The sequence below is a fragment of the Malaclemys terrapin genome, chromosome 8, assembly GCF_027887155.1.
Source record: "Malaclemys terrapin pileata isolate rMalTer1 chromosome 8, rMalTer1.hap1, whole genome shotgun sequence".
NCBI classification, from domain to species: domain Eukaryota; kingdom Metazoa; phylum Chordata; order Testudines; family Emydidae; genus Malaclemys; species Malaclemys terrapin.
Window position 1 is genome coordinate 59,033,406 of NC_071512.1, and position 20,833 is coordinate 59,054,238.

Sequence of the window (20,833 nt, forward strand, 5' to 3'; positions counted from 1 at the left end):
AATGCCTATACATTTTGTTTTTGTTTTAGTGGTTTAGCTGTAATACTTTTCTGAGCATAGCTTATAATATTGGGTCAGTGCTCTGGTGATTAGAGGCTGACCAGTGAAGTGAATGTAAAAAGCCGACTTTCAGATATATATCAGATATATCTGTAGTTCATAGGGCTGGGTCTAGTTTGGGGTAGAAAGGGGAACCTTCAATCTTCCAAACCAGTCTCTTTTAGAAGTCTCTGCCTTATTAATGTTTTACACTCTGTTTAGATAAAGGTCTTGATTCAGGAAAGTATCCCTATTCAGGGAAGCACTTAAAGACAGGCATAACTTTAAACACGTAATCAGTGGAACTTAAGCATGTGCTTGCATGTTTTCCTGAAACAGAGAAATGCAGTGAGATTTTTGATGAGCCCTTTGCTTTCCTTTGCTGCTATCCCTCTCCTTTCTACACAATTAGATTCCTCTGAATACTTACCTTCACTCCATCAGTCCCTCTTGGACTTTGTCTCTGGGCTTGCTAGACTTCTGCCTCCTAAACCTGTACTTAATATGAAATGTTTCTTCACAGCATCCAAAACCTTTTGTAATGCACTAGTCGGGGAGTTGAGTGAAACTATTATACCAATGATTATTTTGTGAATATACCACAATGAAAACTAATACCATTGCTGTAATATAGGAATATTGTTTGTTTGTAAGGATGTCTGCTTAATTGCAATGGGTTGCTGGTCCTTCATTTCCTACAATATAGTTAATAGCCTTGAACACAGGCTTTACAGACACCTCTGCTGCCTTAACATATAATGTTGGAAGCTTCTTTCTTCATTTCTATGTGCAGTTAAGGTGCAAGTTCAATTTTTAAAGGGCCTGACATGAGAAGGGGCCTTTAGCTTATTTTTGACATTAGTCTTTGCTAATGTTTTCTGTCAACTTAAAAAAAAATCAAAATCATGGACGCATTTAATTCTTTCCAGTCTAAGCAAGAGATACTCAGACTAGAAATAAGATTTTTTTTTTTAACTAACCATTGGAACAACTTATCAAGAGCAGTGGTGGATTCTCTATCACTGTAAAATTTTAAATCAAGTTTGGATTTTTTTCTTTAAAAAATGCTCTAATTCAAACAGGAAATAAGTCAAGAAAGTCCTATGGCATGTGTTATGCAGGAGGTCAGATTAGACTATCACAATGGTCCCTTCTGGCTTTATAATATATTAAACTGAAATTCAATGAGAAAATCATGGTCAGTCTTTAAAATTTAATTTATCCCATCTGTCTCTTTAGGTTTTTAGACCATATTCATCACTGTAGTATCTGGCCACCAAAACAGTATCAAAATAGTCCCTAAACATTCTACGCTGTGTGTAAAGGAGATGTGAAACCCTGGCAATTGAAACAAATACAAATAAAGCCTGAGCCTGATCCTACTGGAGAGTTTTGCCATCGGTGGGAGCAGGCACATTGTTTCTAAGTTTAATTTTTAACCTGGAACAGATTTTCCAGAAGACCGTAACAGGTTGGGTGTTGAACTCTTGAAAATCTGCCCATACATGTCACAATGGGAGCCACTGAGTACTGAGAACCTTTGCAAATCTGGCCCTGAGTCTCTTAAAATCTGGTCTTCGGGGCCAAAGCCTTGGATAGTGTAAATCAACATGTCTCCACTGACTTCAGTGCACTGATTTATACCAGCTGAAGGTATATGAATATGCAATATTACTAAAACAGCAAATAAAGAGTAGAAAGGAGAATCTATATACTGTGCCACCAGGTATTCTAACATTTTATTTGATGGAAATTTAATTAAACAGCTGACAGGTGTATAGAGTTGGTTCAATATGAGACAATTGGTCCTCTACTCTCATATTATTGGCAAATTGTTTTCATTTGATTTATACCCTATGAAATAATTAAGGGCAACATTCATCTTGTGCTCCATGCCCCCACTTCTTCGCCTCTGCTCTATACCGGGCAGTGGCCTTCCATCTGTCAATGTGTGTATCAGTTCAGTAAAGTGACAGTTAATGGTATTACCACTAGTATAGTGTGCTGTGATGTAGCAAAAACCCTAAAGCATGTGCATAACTTAAAACATGTGGGTGGTACCCACTGGAGTTAATGAGACTACTGGCTTACTTAAAGTTACGTGTGCTTAAGTGCTGTGGTGGACTGGGGCCTCAGGAAACAACAATGGGTCATGTCATTCCATGGGGACCTTTACAACATGGAATTCCCTGTTCCTGAATCCCCCATTTTCCCAGATCCTATGCAACATCCCGTGTGTGGTCCAGGAGCCATGTTTCAGGATGGGGTAGGGTTGACAGGGACCCAGCTTATCCCTCGCAGCAGGTCACAGTGAATCTTTCCTCCATCCCTTTTCATTCTGTTCCTTCACTGAGGCCTATTGGCCATCCTCTTTCTCTGAAGGCCTGGATGGGAACAGGTTAACTGAAAAAAGGCACATGGAATCACACAGAAAAGAGGCATGTTTCTCCTCTGTCTTGCCAACATCACCTAGTCTGTGTGTATGAGTCGGGGAAATAAGAGAGATGCCAGGAAGAATGAATGAGGAAGCAAATGTTCTAATTGGTGTCTTTTCTGTCTTCTGCAACCCAAATTGTGTAAGTAAGAACACAGGGTTAGTTCAAAAAAAGAACAGGAGTACTTGTGGCACCTTAGAGACTAACAAATTTATTAGAGCATAAGCTTTCGTGGACTACAGCCCACTTCTTCGGATGCAAAAGGGTTAGTTCAGGCTGCTCAGAACACTGTTAACTGTTCCTCTGCTCTCTGCAAGCCTCCCATTAGGGGGCAATCAGAGCAAATGGTGGAGTGAACCAGGGGTCATTGTGACACTCCCAGGGTACCCAGGGTTCTGAGTCACCTCACTGCCACCTGTCCTTAGCATGAGGAAGCCATGTCTATACCCACCATGAGTCTGCTCCCTGAATCCACCAGCCACGGGCAACACAAGCACTCCCCTGCCAGCATATGCAGACTCCTCTATCCCTTTTGCAGATAAGCAATTGGCACAATCCAAGCCCTTCAAGCAACCCCCTGGAGTGTCCAGCTCCCATTCCACTGGACACAGATTTCCTGATCACGTATTCACAGATTCCCTGCTCCCAAAGAAGCAGTACTTCCCAGCTTACCAGTTACACCTCCAATCACCGCTCCACTTAACACACAGCATTTAGGTAAATGTATAGTGAAAACAAGCAAAAGTTTTATTTAACAGAGTATAGAAATGTGGGTGGCAGCAAGTAGAAATATCGGAATCAAATGGTTACATATAAAATAAAACTGTAACATGGATTCTAGAACCTAAACCTAATCAACAAGATAGTAACATGTCAAATTGCTCACCAGCATTTTCCAGCCAGACAGGCTCTGATTCCTTTTTTCAGGAGACCAGCCACACTGTCAGCTTGTCTCCTCTGTGAAATCTCCTGTGTGTCTCCTTGCAATTTCCTGATGTACCCGACTCATCCTTTGATCTTAGTCAATAAATAGGACGCCCTCCTGCTTTGTGTTCCTTTCTGTAGATGTTGTGATCTCTGGTCAATTCCACAATCTTGATTAGCTGGTGGCTCCGTATACAAATACACTTATTTACATTGTTAGGCTTTCAATGACCAGATACAAAGGTAAACTTCTACTACTCCCTGCATGAACAGAACCTGTCCAAGGCATGTCACCTCCTGGTGCCCTCCCTTGAACTTCAAGGTTTTAAGAACATAATTTCTAGTGTAGATACATAATTTCTTAAATATTATCTGTACATACACTTCAAAATGATTATGATGATCAGGGGTCTACTGGCTCTTGGTAGAGACCTTACATGCCACCCTTTGGTGAATTATTGTGCATTTACTTGTCTCAAGGGATCCCTGTAAAACCTTATGCACCCCCTGTACTCTCTACCAGTTAGCACAAACGTTTCCTGGGTCACAGTCGTACAGCCACTGGGTGGTCTGGCTGCTACTGATGAGGGGAGGGAAGCCTGCGTGAATTGTGGAGGGTAACACCCTCTTCACATAAGTTTTAGGACACACCGTGATTTCCTATGAATCTCAATCACCGGCTCTGTCTCCCCGGCATTGCAGTGCTGTCAGCTGTGCAATATTGGGAAATGTAGTGCAGGGGGTCCAGCTCTTGCCAGTTTATCCTGCAGACGTTTTAGATGAATTCTTCTCTCCACACATTTTTATGCAGGAAGGCACCCTCATTTATTTCAAGTGCCTAATGCTGATATTTTGCACCACCGTTAACACCTTTAGCTTGAGAATCTCAAAGGGGGAGAGTTCCAAAGGCACAAATGTATGATAGGCCTCTCCTATTAAAATGCATGGGAGTTTAGATGCCTAGCTGCCATTTGTGCCTTTGGAAAATCTTCTCCCATGTGGTTTATAGCCATTATTACTTAAGCATCAGCAAACCCTTCTGAGCTCCTATTCATGTGATGGCTGCACTATAAAAGCAATACTGTAGTTAGCTGCTCTGTATTGTGCTAACACAATGGGCCCCTGGTCCATGATCGGCGCCCCTAAATTCTACTGTAATACTATATTACATAAGCTTTTCTGGTTGTGGCCATGTCTACCTGTGTGTTTGGACATCACCCAGCATGATGGGGTCCCGATTCTGACTGAGGAACTAAGCACAAAGCAAATAACTAATGCTATCAAAAGGATCAGTGTTGTCCCCATTTTACAGGTGGTGACACTGAGCCATAGAAAGATCTAGAGACTTGCCTAAGGTCACACAGGAAGTCTGTGACAGAGCCAGAAATAGAACCCAGTCTCATGCTTTAACCACAAGGTAAGCTCCCTCTCTGGCTTATTTCACTATGGTAGGAGGCTTTTCCCACACAGCCCCTCTGTTCTGCCTTTTCTCCTCCACTTAGACTTGTCATTTGTCCTCTCCGTATATGTCCTTGGCATCCTCCTTGACACGTCTCAACTACTCTCCCACATTTCTCAGTGTGTCTGCAAATCTCCCTGTCACCACCTCTGCAATATTTCCCAAGTAATTATTTTTAGTACTTAAGAAAAAAAGAGTACAATAAAGTCATTTTAAAGGTCTTAAATCTTCAAAAGCAAGGACATTCAGAGTTAAGGCAATCTCTGGGTCTGATTCTGATCTCAGTAACTCTGGTGCAAATCAGGAGTAACTCTAGTGAAGCTAATTGAATTAAACCAGTGTAAAAAGAGAATCAACCCCTCTGCTTTTAATCTGTCCCTTTACTTATGCATCACAGAGATCTGAACATGAGAGTGACTTTCAATGCAGCAGCATATGCAGTGTGGGATAAAATACCTGACCCCAGTGGCTTATGTTAAGGAAATTGTTCCAGCCATTTAATTGCTTTTTGCAGGTTTTACAGTGTCAGACTCTGTCTTCAATGACACCTGAACAAATTTTTGTGCTGTATTGATGCAATTACTGGTTTAGATAAATTATTTTAAGTCCCCCCCTAAAAGCTGACTTTTTTCCAGTTAAGGTCTTATAAACTTCACAATAGTTAGTTAATAAGCAATTTTTGTTTTATATTTGCAATGGCATAGATTCTCCACCAACCATGTTTAGTCATTAATTTACACCTGTACAAACTGAGTGCAAAGTGTGTGGGCCTTAAAGAGGATAAATAAGACTTGTTTACAAAAGTAATTTTCCTCATTGGTCAAAAATATTGTGGTTTCTCTGGGTCTATTTACAAAAGATGGTACCAACTAAGGGATCTGCATTTAAAACCCAATCTAATGGGCTTTGGATCAGATCCTAAGTGAACAGAGTTTAGATCCTTAAACTAGTGAACATGGTGTTCTCCGTATATACAGATAAGGGAATTGATTCTCATCTAAATTACACTCCTGCAAATCAGGAGTGAAAACAGGCACAAGATCTATTGAAACTGGATAGTGGCATATTGAGCACTTAAAATAAATAAACTGTAAATAGGATCGTATGGCTAGTTAAAATAGTTCATTATTATTGAACTTTTGAAGTTTGTCTTGTTGTCTAGTTATATTAACTTTACTTTGTAAGGTCTAAGAATTCACATAAATCAGTATGACTGACTGTACGGAGCTGATCCTGAGAAATGAAGTGAAATTAATTAATACATTGGTTGATGAGCTCATATTGGTGATTAATAATTATTAGGATTGTTTTCTGGACAGTCCAGGAATAACTCTACTATAAGACAATCTTGAATAGTTTGTTTTGGTAGCATACCTACGTAAGTTACTTTTTGGGTTGTATTTGGCCTCAGGCAACAGCCATGAACTCTCCCTAAATAATTGCTGTGGGGCCGTATAACTTTCCCTGCAGTGAGTTTTAATTATTCTGTGCTAATTAAGCAACTGATTCCCACTGTGAAAAATTTTCCCTTTGGCACAATGTGAGCAAAGGTGATTCCATAAATTTCATAACATATGCAGATAAGCATCCATTTTTATCTCTTGAACTATTTCATGTTTCAATGTTCAGTAGGTAGAATGAACAAATATAATTCTTAATGCCATAGTGTACACATAATATAATGCTTATTTCTGAACTACAATAACAAATTAACAAGACACTTCTGATTTGGTTGGAACTGACCTCACTTGTGATTTACCATATCTGCAGTCCTTTATGAAGCTAGATGAAAGCTGTTGTCTTCAACTCTAGTCATGTTAGGAAAAGCCCAGATCAGGGAGTGAGTGAAAGTTACACAGGAAAAGTGGAAATATTCTATGGACTACGACTGCAGCATATTGGGTTCTGTTAAATTCTCATTATTTTAACTAAATACAAGCAGACAATGGATCATATGTTGTCAGTGAGTTCCTCGACAGATCAAGGACAGTACATTACTGAAAGCTGTTATTGCATCTCTATCTTCCCATTTTACAAAGCCAGAGAGTTTGTATCACTCAATTTGTAATATAATGATAATAGTCCTGTAGTGAAAGGGGCAGAATTTGATTAAAGGGCAAAAAATGGGAATACATTTCTCTCATCTCTGATGGTGTTTCTCATGAGAGCCCATATTGTCCTCTGCTGATGTGGGCCAGGTGCTTCTGAGAGAAAAGAGAACTCTGGGGAAATAGAACTGAATGTGATTGTGAAGGAGAAGAGGCTACAAAATAGAATAAAAAGAAAGGGGATAGGGGTCCCAGGGACAGGTTTTTTCTGGAAGACGTAGAGAAGAGAATAACCTGTTTGTGCATTGCGGTGCCCCTTTTCCAAGAAGTAGCAGATTTTAGGTCCTTGTAGTTCACTTTCCTGTTGGAAGAGAAACAGTGGCATAGAATCAAGCTAAGAGCTAGTCAGAAAACAAGGGAAGGGGGGATTGACAGAAAATGAAATTTTAATAAAAACACTAAGAACAAATTCTGACCTTGAACAATCAAAACCTATCGAAACCAAAAAAACATTTTCCTTTGTTCAGTCAGAAATATTTGGTTTTCCAACAAGGAAAAAAAAATCAAGCAGATGCCTCAGATCCCCCTCCTCCTCCCCCAGTTAGTAGAAACCCTAATTTTCAGTTGGAAAAAGCTACAATGGAAAGATTTTGATCAGTCCAGTCATGGTGTTTTCTAATGTAACTTTATTTACAAAATGTGTACAAGTCCTGTTACCTGGAACAGAGATGGTCCCATACTGCATGTGTAACCCACAAACCTTCTGGGTGTGGTGTTCTGTCCCATCTAGTAGCACAGAGACCACTTAGAGAGAGAGAGATTGAGTCGGCTCCTCAGCCTTAGCTAAGAGCCAGTTAACTTTTAACTCGTGAAGTAGAGGCTCATGCACTAAGCTCCAGAGGACCCAGGTTTGATCCTGCCCGTTGATGACTAGGGTTTGTCAGCATTACAAGTGGGGGATCATCCAGGATTTCAACTGGGAAGTCTCTGAAGCTCAGGACGCGCTTCTTCATCTAGGGAAAGTATGTAACCCACACACCTTCTGGGTGTGGTGTTCCGTGCCATCTAGTGGCACTGAGACCACATAGAGAGAGAGATTGAGTCTGCTCCTCAGCCTTAGCTAAGAGCCATATGGCCTTTAGCTCATGCTATAGAGGCTCGTGCACTGAGGTTCCAGGTTTGATCCCACCTGTCAACAACGGGGTCTGTTGGTGTTACACACGCAGGCAAGTCCCTCTGGCACAAACAGGCACCAGTGCCCAGTCACCAAGAAGCTGCTGTCTCGGTCCCTGTCTCTCATGGGCTCTTCTGCCTAATACTCTTTTCACATTTCCTGCCTCAACCCCATACCTTTTCCCCCTGATGGTCATAGTGCAAAATTGCTCACCTCATGGCCTCAAAAGGTGGTCTCCTTTTGTGAAGCTGCTCCGCAAGACAGAGTAATCATAGAAAAGAGTAATCCCCTGGGACTGTCTGGTTGCAGTTACTGCCTGGGTCCCATTAGCTCCTTCTGTGGAGAATTTCTTACTAAGAGCTTATATGTGGATGACTCATAACAAGCATGGCATTGCCAGCTTTTGCCATAACAACCGAATAGAAGAGAGAGGGAGATGGATTAGGAATGCGATTCTGCCTGAGAATGAGAGGAAAACAAAAGAATCAGAGAAACATGGATGGAAATGGGCATTTTTGCTTTGCATTCATAGAATCATAGAATATCAGGGTTGGAAGGGACCTCAGGAAGACATCTAGTCCAACCCCCTGCTCAAAGCAGGACCTAATCTCCAACTAAATCATCCCAGCCAGGGCTTTGTCAAGCCTGACCTTAAAAACCTCTAAGGAAGACGATTCCACCACCTCCCTAGGTAACCCATTCCAGTGCTTCACCACTCTCCTAGTGAAAAAGTTTTTCCTAATATCCAACCTAAACTTCCCCAACTGCAACTTGAGACCATTACTCGGTGTTCTGTCATCTGTTACCACTGAGAAGAGTCTAGATCCATCCTCTTTGGAGCCCCCTTTCAGATAGTTGAAAGCAGCTATCAACTCCCCCCTCATTCTTCTCTTCTGCAGACTAAATAATCCCAATTCCCTCAGCCTCTCCTCATAAATCATGTGCTCCAGCCCCCTAATCATTTTTGTTGCCCTCTGCTGGACTCTTTCCAATTTTTCCACATCCTTCTTGTAGTGTGGGGCCCAAAACTGGACAAAGCACTCCAGATGAGGCCTCATCAATGCCGAATAGAGGGGAATGATCATGTCTGTCGATCTGCTGGCAATGCCCCTACTTATACAGCCCCAAATGCCGTTGGCCTTCATAGCAACAAGGGCACACTGTTGACTCATATCCAGCTTCTCGTCCACTGTAACCCCAAGGTCCTTTTCTGAAGAACTGCTGCCTAGCCACTCGGTCCCTAGTCTGTAGTAGTGCAAGGGATTCTTCCTTCCTAAGTGCAAGACTCTGCACTTGTCCTTGTTGAACCTCATCAGGTTTCTTTTGGCCCAATCCTCTAATTTGTCTAGGTCCCTCTGTATCCTATCCCTCCCCTCCAGTGTATCTACGTCTTCCAGTTTAGTGTCATCTGCAAACTTGCTGAGGGTGCAATCCACACCATCCTCCAGATCATTAATGAAGATACTGAACATTACATGTCAAAGCCTGCTCCCCACACCCTCTGTGGGTCTGGACAAATCTGATCACAGGAGAATGGATGAGGAAGAGGTCCTGGAGTCCTCAGCCTGTGTGCTCTGTGAAATGCAGCTTTTCTGGACTTTCCTGTGACAGCCTGCAAATGGTGAATGGCTGGGGAGCTAAAAGAATCAGCCACTACATGGATCTATGGGCTATTCCTCACTATATGGGGATAGGATATGTGTGTGGCAGGAGTGGCTCTCAGCCCTTCAGTAAAGACCGAGGCTTAGAGCACTGTGGTCTTGGGGGTGGGGAGGAGGAATTTCTTACAAACCTTCTTCTCCACTTTACCGTTATGATTCACAGAGTGATGCAGTTTATTTACTTGGGCTGGGTGTTTGGTCCAAGATTTGGAGTTAATTCTCCTATTCAGAGGAAAGCTACAGCAGGGATATTGGCAGTGTAAGCTTTTCCCTTCACAGTCCTCCAACAATGTGCTCTAACTCTGACATGAAAGAAGCAGCTCTAAACATCAGAACTTAAGTCAACTCATTCTTTGACATCTCTGAACCACTGTTCTTTGTCTGAACTAAGACTAGAAGCTTGTTACTTGTAGACTAATGAACAGTTTTCAGTTATCCAGGTCTACCTACACATTCATTCTATTTTATCATTTCAACTTGGGCTGCATTTAAAACAGTGACTAGATCGTGGCTGAAATTTTAAAAGAACTTTGACAAAAAAAATTGACATTTTGCAAAACAGTTTCCTTCTATTTTTGACCCTCTATGGCGGTAGGCAAAAGTTTTGAATTTCAATTTTTTTGAGAAAACAGGTACATTCATCGTGAAAACTTTCACATGAAATGTTGCCATATTTCAACCAGCTCTACAAGTACTCCTGTTCTTTTTGCAGATACAGACTAACACTGCTGCTACTCTGAAACCTATAATTTGAAGGCTTTCACTCCATTTGGAGTTCCACTGAAAATATAAGTAGAGAACAAAATGAGACAAATTAGAATGTGAGAGTTTCCAATAGGTTTTACAATCTGTTAATATGAAGAGCTTGTCTGAGAAAAAGCAAATTGGGGTCTAATATTGGAGAAAATATATTGTGGAACAAGACATTAATAACATTTAGGGATTTAGGCTCATAAGTGCCTAAATCCCGATGAAAATGAAGTTTAGGCTTCTAGGTCAGTTAGGTGTTGCAACACTGAGTGTTACAATACCTAAATCCCTTTTAAATTCTGGGCCTTGATCCCTCTGTGCTTCACCTTCCCATCTGTAAAATGAGGATTTCACTGGGATGTCGTGGAGATAAGTACATTAAAGACTGTGGAAGCAACTCAGACACTATTGTAAGAGGGGCCATATAAGTATCTCACATAGAAACTGATTAGTGTACTTTAATTGTCCAAGATGAGATGAATTTGAAAGCAAACAGACAGCATAAACAGTGAAAATTAAATCAGATTATGAAGAAGAATTGTTTTAGTAATCTGGATTGCTGCCTACTTAGGTAACATAGGTGTTAGAGATGTTCAGACATTTAAATATCCACAACTCAGATCCACCTGCATATTTAGTGGCTGCCAATGTGTCATTGCAATGATGTGATCTCTATAAGGAGGGTCTTATGAAAGCAACAGTTATTGGAATTATATTATGACACCTGGAATTCCTTTTGTTGCTAGATAAAGGCAAAGGTTCCAAAATACTTGCCCTAGCAGTGATCTACCATAAGGAGAGTACTTAAATAGAGATGACCTAAGATTGTTAAAATGAGTTAAGTAAAGTGATAGAACAGTCTGCATTAAGTATCCTTAACTGAGTCCAATTTTTCCTCTGTATTACAAAGCTGTCAATTATATAGCTTCTTAATTTAATTAAGACCAGCTCCGGCTAACGGGAAATCCCTCTTACAGCTAAAGCTACAGGTAAAAATATCTCATGTCAGCTCATTCAAACCTTCCCTTGATTTGACAAAATGGGTAAAGGAACTACAGAGTTTATCCGACACAGTGTGCTTCCAAAGGTAATCTTACCTCAAGAAATCCATGGTGAATGAATTATGGACATTATATATCTATATATATATATATATAGTGTGTGTGTGTGTGTGTGTGTGTGTGTGTGTGTGTGTGTGTGTGTGTGTGTGTGTGTGTACAGCAAATTGTTGCATAGCACCCAGGAGACAAAACTGGAGGACACAGACGCACATAATATATGCCCTCTAATTTTGTCTTCTATGTGTCATGCAACAATTATTACACAGGTGAGATGGGTCCCCCCATGGCAAAACACACAGTGTCCCCAGCAGTCCTCCTGCTAACTAATCATTATAGGTGGTTAGAAACCAGAAGTCTTCCCTTCCTCAGGAAAAAACAATTCAAAATTTGTTTTACATTCTCAATTGGAATGAAAAGCCAAAATTTCCTGTGAAACAAAAATTCTGAAAAAATTCTATTCTTAATTATTGAAACATTTAATTTTGATATGAGAGATTTTTGTTTCAATAATGTTTCAACGTTATTATATTATTATATTATCCCTTTTTTTAGCTGAGCGGTTAGCCAATTCTAGGGGGGTCTAGGTGGTTATTTCTGTTAGGAGGAGAAATTTATGATGGAGTCAGGTATTTCTTTGATGCAATCCAGCTAATTTTGCAAAGAATGTACAAAGTCCTATTTTCCTGAACACTGGGAATAAAACAATAGAAGGCAGTTGTGATGGTTTGTACCACAGGGGAACACCCTACACTCCCATGTTCATCCTTATAACATGATTGTGTGGTATCCAATGCAAAGTTTGTCACGTCGAGTGTCTTCAGAAGGCTTATGATGCACTGAGCATTGTTGTTATAGTAATTGTTGTTAAAGTTATGTTATAGGTCGTAATTTCATGTATATAGTTATGAGGCTGAAAATGTTTCCTCACGGCTTACAACAAGCCCAGGCAAAAATTCTCCAAGAGCAGAGGGGCAGTTCATACCTCATCAGGGCATGTATGGAACAAACCCAGCCCAGCCTCATAGGAACAAAGGACACTGGCCTAGGCAGCAACAAAGGATCTGTTGGACTCTTGAGTGAGTCATCCCCCTTTCTCTGGTCAGTTTGGGACTACGATGAGGTAATGCTCACCTGACTCTGAAGGGTGGAGGGGCAAAGCCAAGAGGGAAGAAAGAAAATGATAAAAGGGAGAAACGTTTGCCATGCTCTTCCTCTCTCTTCCACCTCCATCTACAGACATCACCATCAAGCGACTGAAGCGCTGATCAAAGGAAAGAGCCTGGCTGAAGGGCAACCAGCGGTGAGAAGCATCTAAGCTTGTAAGTGTATTGAAAGTGTTAAGATCAGCTTAGAGTGCATTTTGCTTTTATATTTCATTTGACCAAATCCGACTTATTGTGCTTTGACTTATGATAACTTAAAATCTATCTTTGTAGTTAATAAATGTGTTTGTTTATTCTATCTGAAGCAGTGCATTTGGTTTGAAGCCTGTCAGAGACTCCCCTTGGGGTAACAAGACTGGTACATATCAATTTCTTGTTAAATTGATGAACTCATATAAGCTTGCAGCGTCCAGAGGGCATAATTGGATGTTGCAAGACAGAGGTTCCTAGGGTTGTGTCTGGGACTGGAGATATTGGCTAGTGTCACTCGGTTGCACAATCCAAGCAGCTTACATGTCAGATGCTGTGCGTGAACATCCCTGGAGTGGGGGTTCTCACAGAAGAGTAGGGTAAGGCTGGCTCCAAGAGTCAAGGATTGGAGTGGCCTAGCAGATCACCGGTCCAGATAACACCAGAGGGGAACGTCACACTGGCACAGCGAGCAGGGTGTATGTCCGGCTTGTTACTCCAAGTCAAGTTCACACTTTAAGTGCTGAGATTTGTGATTTTAAGTGAGTCTTAAGTGCAGTGGCTAAGAACAGTCAGGAAGAGGCCACAGTTTTGTTATTTTCTGTTTGTTTATTTCGGGTGAAGGAAATAAGCACAAGAAAGCAGAAAAATGACTACCAGTGAGACAGCTACAAAACTAGAGCTGGTCAGACTGGAAGTGGCAGAGAAAGAAAAGGACCACGAGTTTCAAATGTGACAGGCAGAAATGAGGCTCAAAGAAGCAGCTGCAGCCAGGGAAACTATGGAGACAGAGGCAGCCAGGGAGGCAGTTGGAGAGGAGGCTGCACACAGAAGGGCTAAGGAAGAAAAAGAGAGAGAGAGAGAGAACAAAAACACCAACTGGACCTGCTAGAGAAGCAGAACCAGAACCCCCTGACTCCAGCGACTCCCATCACTCCCAAAATTCACAAATGGGAACACTTATGTCCTGCATACAGTGAAGAGGATGATATTGCTGAATATCTGACTATCTTCGACAGGCTGTGTGTAATACATGAAATCCCTGATGATAAGAGAGTTCCTACCCTGATTGTGAAATTAACTGGTAAAACTCGAAATATATTCAATGGAATGACTATTGAAGATGCTTTAGACTATTATAAATTTAAAGATTCTGTTTTGAGACGTTTTCAGATTACCCCTGAAACATATAGAGTTAAATTTAGGAATCGTAAGAGGGATATTGGTATGAGTAATTGGGAATATGTAAACAAAATGAAAGATTTGTTGGGAAAATAGGTGAGGGGTAAAGAGGTGGCAAGTTTTGAAGGAATGATTCATATTGTTGCTCAAGAGCATTTCCTAGGCATGTGTAAGCCTGATATAAAGCAGTGTCTATGGGACAAAGATGTAAAGTCTGTGTATGAGATGGCATTTTTAGCTGATGCCTTTGAACAGAATCAGGCATCTACTGAGGGCAGACCACAAAAAGAGGGGTTTAAAACTGGTGGGAAGGGAGGATCCCATTTTGCTCTGGGAAGAGAGAAGGGGGTTTGGAGTCTAAACATTCTCTTGCCCCAAGTACAAGGGGTCCTGTGGAATTTTTTGATAGTATAGTATCCTGATCCTACAACATGGTATGCACCCAGGTTTAACAGACTTTTGAGCAAACCACTAACCAAATTGCTACACTTGATAGAATGAATTTTGAAGTACTTCTTTTTCTCTGCAATAATGGCTGTCATTTACTGGAAAGGGTGCAAGTGGTCAAATATCTGCTTCTCTTCTGCAGAACAGAGCTTGCAAATTACTAAGGTTTCTGGCAGATAATCCTGAATTTTGTGCCAGTATGAAATTTCAGGTTAATTGAATGGGCTTTGTTACTTCTCTCTCTTACCAAGAAGCCATTCTTGGCTAAGATGTAGAAACTTGCCACTCGAGGCCATAATTGTGTCTTGACCTGAACTTGATCAGTGCCAAGGGAACATCCCTAAGTGCCGGAACTAGTTCTGCAACTCATTACTAAAGTATTTTAACACTGGATTTAAAAGAAATTGTTTGCCCCATTCAGGCAAAGAAGCCTCTGGAAGCTTACAAGCTTTATTTAGGCTCCAAATAAGAAAGACTTTGAACAAAAGGCCAAAAGGCCAGGCGATGATTTGTGTCTGTACCTGAAAGATCCAGTGGGGCTGCTGAAGTGTCATTCCAAACAAGACCTGAATGGCACTCATGAAGATAAGTTGAACAGAATGAAAAGGCAGGGAGGTACATGAGTAGAAGACAAAGGGGAGCACTGAGCAAGCTAAGTTAAGCTAAGCAGAAGTTAAGTGTTTTGCCCCCCACTGCAGCACAGAATCCAACAGATGTATGTGTGATATAAGAATATAAACGGACTAGACTGGAATATTTGGAATTGTGAGGAAAATACCAACAACCACTATCAAGTCCAGTTCTCCACATATGGTAACAGTAGTGCTCTTTTTCTAACTTGGCTTTGAGTCACTACTGTGATACTCAAAATAGACAATATATTATGAAAATGTTGATGTACGTGTTCAATGTAAGAACCTAGATTGATAAATACAAGCACTAAGCATGGGATGCATGCACTGGACCCCTATAATTTTTTTCTGTGTAGAAGTATAGACTGGATACTTAGAAGATGACTGTGTTCCATGACCTACATGCTTGGAATAGTCCCTTTTGCCGTCTTTAGGATTATAACGGGAAGACTTGTGTTCATAAAATAATATAATGAAAATGTGAAAGCTTAGTGCATTTTTAGTTACCTTCTGTTTGATTTTTACTTGTTACTAGGGGGAAATATTTCTAATAAATATTCAAACAAGTGTTCAGCATTCAGTCACTTGATGAGAAGAGAAATGTAGACTTTGAATAATGTAAAACAAAACTCATCAATATTTGAGTATTGTTGCTATTCAATTTCATTGAAGCCCTCTCAGTGCCACACTATGACTGTTAGCATCTGCTTTTGTTTGCATGAGTTCAAAAATATTAAAAACTTCTCCAGGTTTTTTACCCCTATCTCCTTATTTGGCCTTTGTATCAAATCAGGCAATTGTGAACCTGTCCAAGCATAAAGCAGGTGCTTCAGAAAAAGTAAGGATTAATAATAAATTATTCATAATAGTACCATAAATTTACATGGGGAAAGACAATGGATCCATCTATTATGGATGTGTCATGGGGCCTGTAGATGCCTACATAAGCCCTTGTGCCCAGGAGAACATAGGACTGCTATCAATCTCTATACGGCACCCAGCACAGTGGGGTCCATAACTAGTGCTCCTAGTAAGGTGACCAGACAGCAAATGTGAAAATTCGGGACAGGGGTTGGGGGGTAATAGGAGCCTATATAAAAAAAAGACCCCAAAATCGGGACTGTCCTTATAAAATCGGGATATCTGGTCACTCTAGCTCCTAGGTACTATGGTATACAAATAATAAAATATCAAGTTGTCTGATCCAAAGTCCATCGAAGTCCATAGGAATTTTTCCATTAACTTCAAAGGGCTTTGGATCAGGTTCCCTAGGAACACCTCACCAAAAGGAGGGGAAGGGGAGGCAATAGGTGAAGCCAGGATTGAAGATTCAGCTTTACAGAAGTGCTCCTTCATGTTTGTTCATGCCATCCTTGAAGGATGAGGATTTGTGTCTGCACACAACTCTGACTCGTGCACACAACAGCACTTGTGTGGGTCTGGCATGGATGAAAATTGCACACATTTGATGAGAAGTGGGGTCTCGCTGTGTTGAAAAAACATAATTTAGAGTGTTATTAACTTGACCAGCAAAGTTGAAGTTCTCTTGTTCTAGGGTTTTCAATAAAAACTTCCTTAAATAAAAATACCTTTCATTCAGTTTTTCACCAAAGAACCAATTACATTTTTAGCACATCCGATGATCTTATTGCTGATCAAATATATTAAATTAATTTCTGACTCAAATGTTACTGCAAAAATATATTTTGTTTTTCTTGGTGAAGTTTGGTTGAAGTCGCTTTACTGCCTTGCATAGGTGAATGGATCCCAATAGCATGTAATGTTATAACACAACATAACCTGGAGGGAATTTGGAGAAACGAAAGCTCTCTACACTGGTCAGGTTGCATTATATCATTCTGCTATCTTAAAGAGTGTGGCAAATACAATTTAGTGTGACAAGGTCACAAATAAGTACGTTAGCCAAGTTTTTGTCATCCAGGAAACTTGAACAAAATACAATGGAAACTTTCAGGATTGGCATCTAAATCGATTTTGTTTTTACTTACTGTATAAATATGCAACTAATTCAGTTCTTTCATTTGCACTAACTGACAAGGGGTCTAATCCTCAATTTACACTTGTGTAATCCTGCTGTCAGTGAATTCACTCCAGATTTACAGCCGTCTAAATGAAAGCAAAATCCGATCCCAAAGTTCCAGCTTACTTGTCTGAGAGGCAAACCCTAAAACAAAACACACAAAGGTTCATGCTGGAGGTTGGTGTCAAAAGGTTTAAAATATCAATATGAAACCTGCCAAAGCATTTTTGTAGTGAAACAATAGATCCAGAACAACCACTGTTTATCTCTCCCTCTCACCCCCCAAAAATATTCAGAAGCTACTTAGAGTGATTTTTGCAATATCAGGTTGTTACTGGTATTGTTTTACATAATTAACCTGAATCAGATTTGGCTTTCTATTAACAAAACAATAGAGCATGGAACAAAAGAATCATAATAATGATAATACACCAAATTCTGCACTGGGATACCCAGGGGAAAAAAAAAAGTGTTTATCTTCAAAAGTGAGGTAAATGTATAGAGCTTCCAGTGAGTAAAATAGATAGCTTGCCAAACACATCCTGTTCCATATGGAATATATAGATTCATATAGAATGGCCCTCAACTATACAACCCAACTCAGGCAGAATCTGCATAGACTGCACTAGTCATGTCAAGGGTTGAGATAGGATGGGCACAGCACCACAAGACACCATACTGTGTCCCTGCATAGCTTCCAACCTATTCTCTGAAGAGAAAAGGATAAAAATCTTCAAGTACAGAGTTGCCAGAACTGAAGTAACCATGTCTCTGAATAGCTAGGCCCTTATACTTATGCCTCCCTTTCCATCTGGAAGGAGAACTGCAGTCTATTGTGCCTTGTCAAAGTTCAGTGAAGCAATCTTCATTGGACTCTCTGGGGTAGGGAGAGATAAGAATGGCAGTGACTGTGCACTACCACTACATTGTGGCAGCAGCCTGGGCTGGCAGAGTTGAAAAGATGTGTTTGTTGGAAGTGATTGAAACTAGAGCTGGAGCCTGAATCTAGGAATGAAATGGGGTTGAAAGGGGCTTGTAAAGAAGGACCCTACCACTGTGCTAACTTGATTCATTTTGTTGTTGCTTTATTTTCCTGTTTATTATGCTGATCATTGGAGATAACTGGCATATTAGTCCTTGTGGATTTTAGCCGTCATAACATTCCAGGCCTGATTCTCCAATGCCCTGTAATCATTTTGCACTCTCTTTGCAATGGTGCTTGGCAATGGAGAATTAGGCTCTCTGTGTTTAAAACATCTACAGAATTTTTATTTAGCCTAACAGTGCCAAACAGTCTGAATTCTTAACTAAGGCCTCTAATGTAATTGGTGCACCTCCAATATTAATGAATAAACTTGATCCCTTTCTTTCATTCTACCTGAATGCTACTGCAAACATATGGAGTCGATAAGACACACTTCTCAAATACAGCATATGAGCGTGTGTGTTTGCCCCTTATTTTACAATTATTTGAGTTTGCTTCCTCATAATGAGAATGAATTTGCAATCAGTTTTTAGGGACATTAGGAGCTGTGAATGTAGAGAAAGAACAAGGCTAGATGAACTGATAAACTTTGTTAGGTCTCCAGATCAATAACATTTGGTACACATGATGACCTTTTAATCATGTAGGGACCAATCCAGCATTTGCAGGGTGATGAATTGGCTGATGGAATAGCTCTTTTCTATCTCTTGTGTCTGTGAGATTAGAGATTCTATAGAAAGCTCCTACTTTGTTGAAATATCACTCAAGTTATTACCTATTTAAAATAAACACTCTACCCATCTTCATCATATTAACAAATAGCCATTCAGGAGAACAGTGCAGATTATGTAATTTTTGTATTCGTGCCTTTAGGCTGGGATTTTCAAAGGAACCTAAGAGAGTTAGGTGCCCAAGTCCCATTGAATTTTAATGGCATTTGGGCATCTGGATTTCCTTAGTCCCCTTTGAAAATCCTAGCCATATAAAATGTAGAATTGAGCTTAATATGTGGGGTGAAATCCTGGTCTGGTGAAGTCAATGGAAGTTTTGGCCGCAGTGGGGCCCGGTATGAAGAAGTATTTCCAAGATATCCAATACACGCTTAATTAATGCTATGGTAAGCAGTGCTGTCTTTAATAGGTGGTGGTATTTAGGGAAACAAAAATGACTCATTACGGTTTTTAAAGCTATACTATATTCTGCACTGAAATGTTTCCATTCAGGTCTGGGGATACACTTTAGGAAGAGATAGCTGAATCTTGTAAGGTTAAGCAGAAAGATGGAAAAAATATTCTCAGACCTGATAAAGCTATTGGGGGGGGGGGGAAATAGTCTAAAGTTGTGGAACCAACAAACCAAAACTAGCAAATATTTCCAAATAGGTTTTGTCTACAATTCTTTAGCAACAATAATTCTTTAGCAACTGAATCACACCACACCTAATGGTGTGACTCAGTATTGCTTCTTGATTTCATGGGTGCTATGTTAATTTATCCTCAATAAGGCTATGGCCTTAAGTATTTGTTGATTTTCATTTATTTATTTTTATTATTGAAACTTAATGTTCTGCTCAAATATGTGGGTTGCTGGATGAAATTTGGAAATTTTGTGATGACAATTTGAACTTTTCCTCTTAATAAATATGAAGAATGACCTGGAAAAGGAGACCAAGAATGGAATTTGAGATAGGTTTGTCTGAAGAAGCCTGAGAAAGATTCCGGGACCTAGAGAGGTGTTTGTTAGTGTGTGTGTGTGTATGTGTGTGTGTGTGTGTGTGAACGAACTCAGGCTCCTCTATGACACTCTTGAAAAACAGTGTGAAACTCCTCCATGCGAGAGGAATGACACCGAGGAGGAGAGGAGGATCCCTGCTGCAACCAATGGGCAGGACCACTGAATAATTTCTCCTAGGAAGAGCAAAGGACTGTTTATCCTTATACCAAGGGATGAAGTATGCGGTGGCTCAGATTGTTTTGACTTTGGTTGCCTTGAAATGGATGACTGGATTTGGTGGGAGGACCAAATAGAATGAGGAAAAACTGAGGCAGAATTGCACAACCTAACAAGTGAAAAGGTAAGCTAACCAGTAAGTTAAGCGGTCATTCAGGAAGGCAGTGAACCTCAAAAAGTATGATACGTTTGAGTGGGTTTTGAGATGTGTTACAAATATTTCCCACAGATCTAATGTTTGTCATATTATATAGACATAGACTGAGCTTGAAATGAGACATGAAAGACTTGGCATAATGATAGTTAATACAATTGTAGAAAAGCCTTTCCCTAGGCCAGATCTAATTAACAAATGCTTGGCTTCAGTCTACAGTGCTTTTGTAGAAGCAGCAAGAGTATTCAAATACTACATTTGCAAAATCTTTCAGCACTGATGTCATCACCAAACTCATGTCTGCCTTGTCTTGCATTTGACCATTTCCCCCCCCCCCCCCCCCTCGTGTCCAATATCATAACTATCTGAGTTAGATTGTAAACTGTTAGGCCAAGTTCGGTCCCATTATATCCGGGTCCATTGTTATCATGTATGTTGTTTTGTAATTGTCATACATATTTCAGTACATACAAATTAACATATATATTTTGCAGGCTGGCCTTAGGGGCAACATTCAGAGGTTCCAAATCTTTGCATTT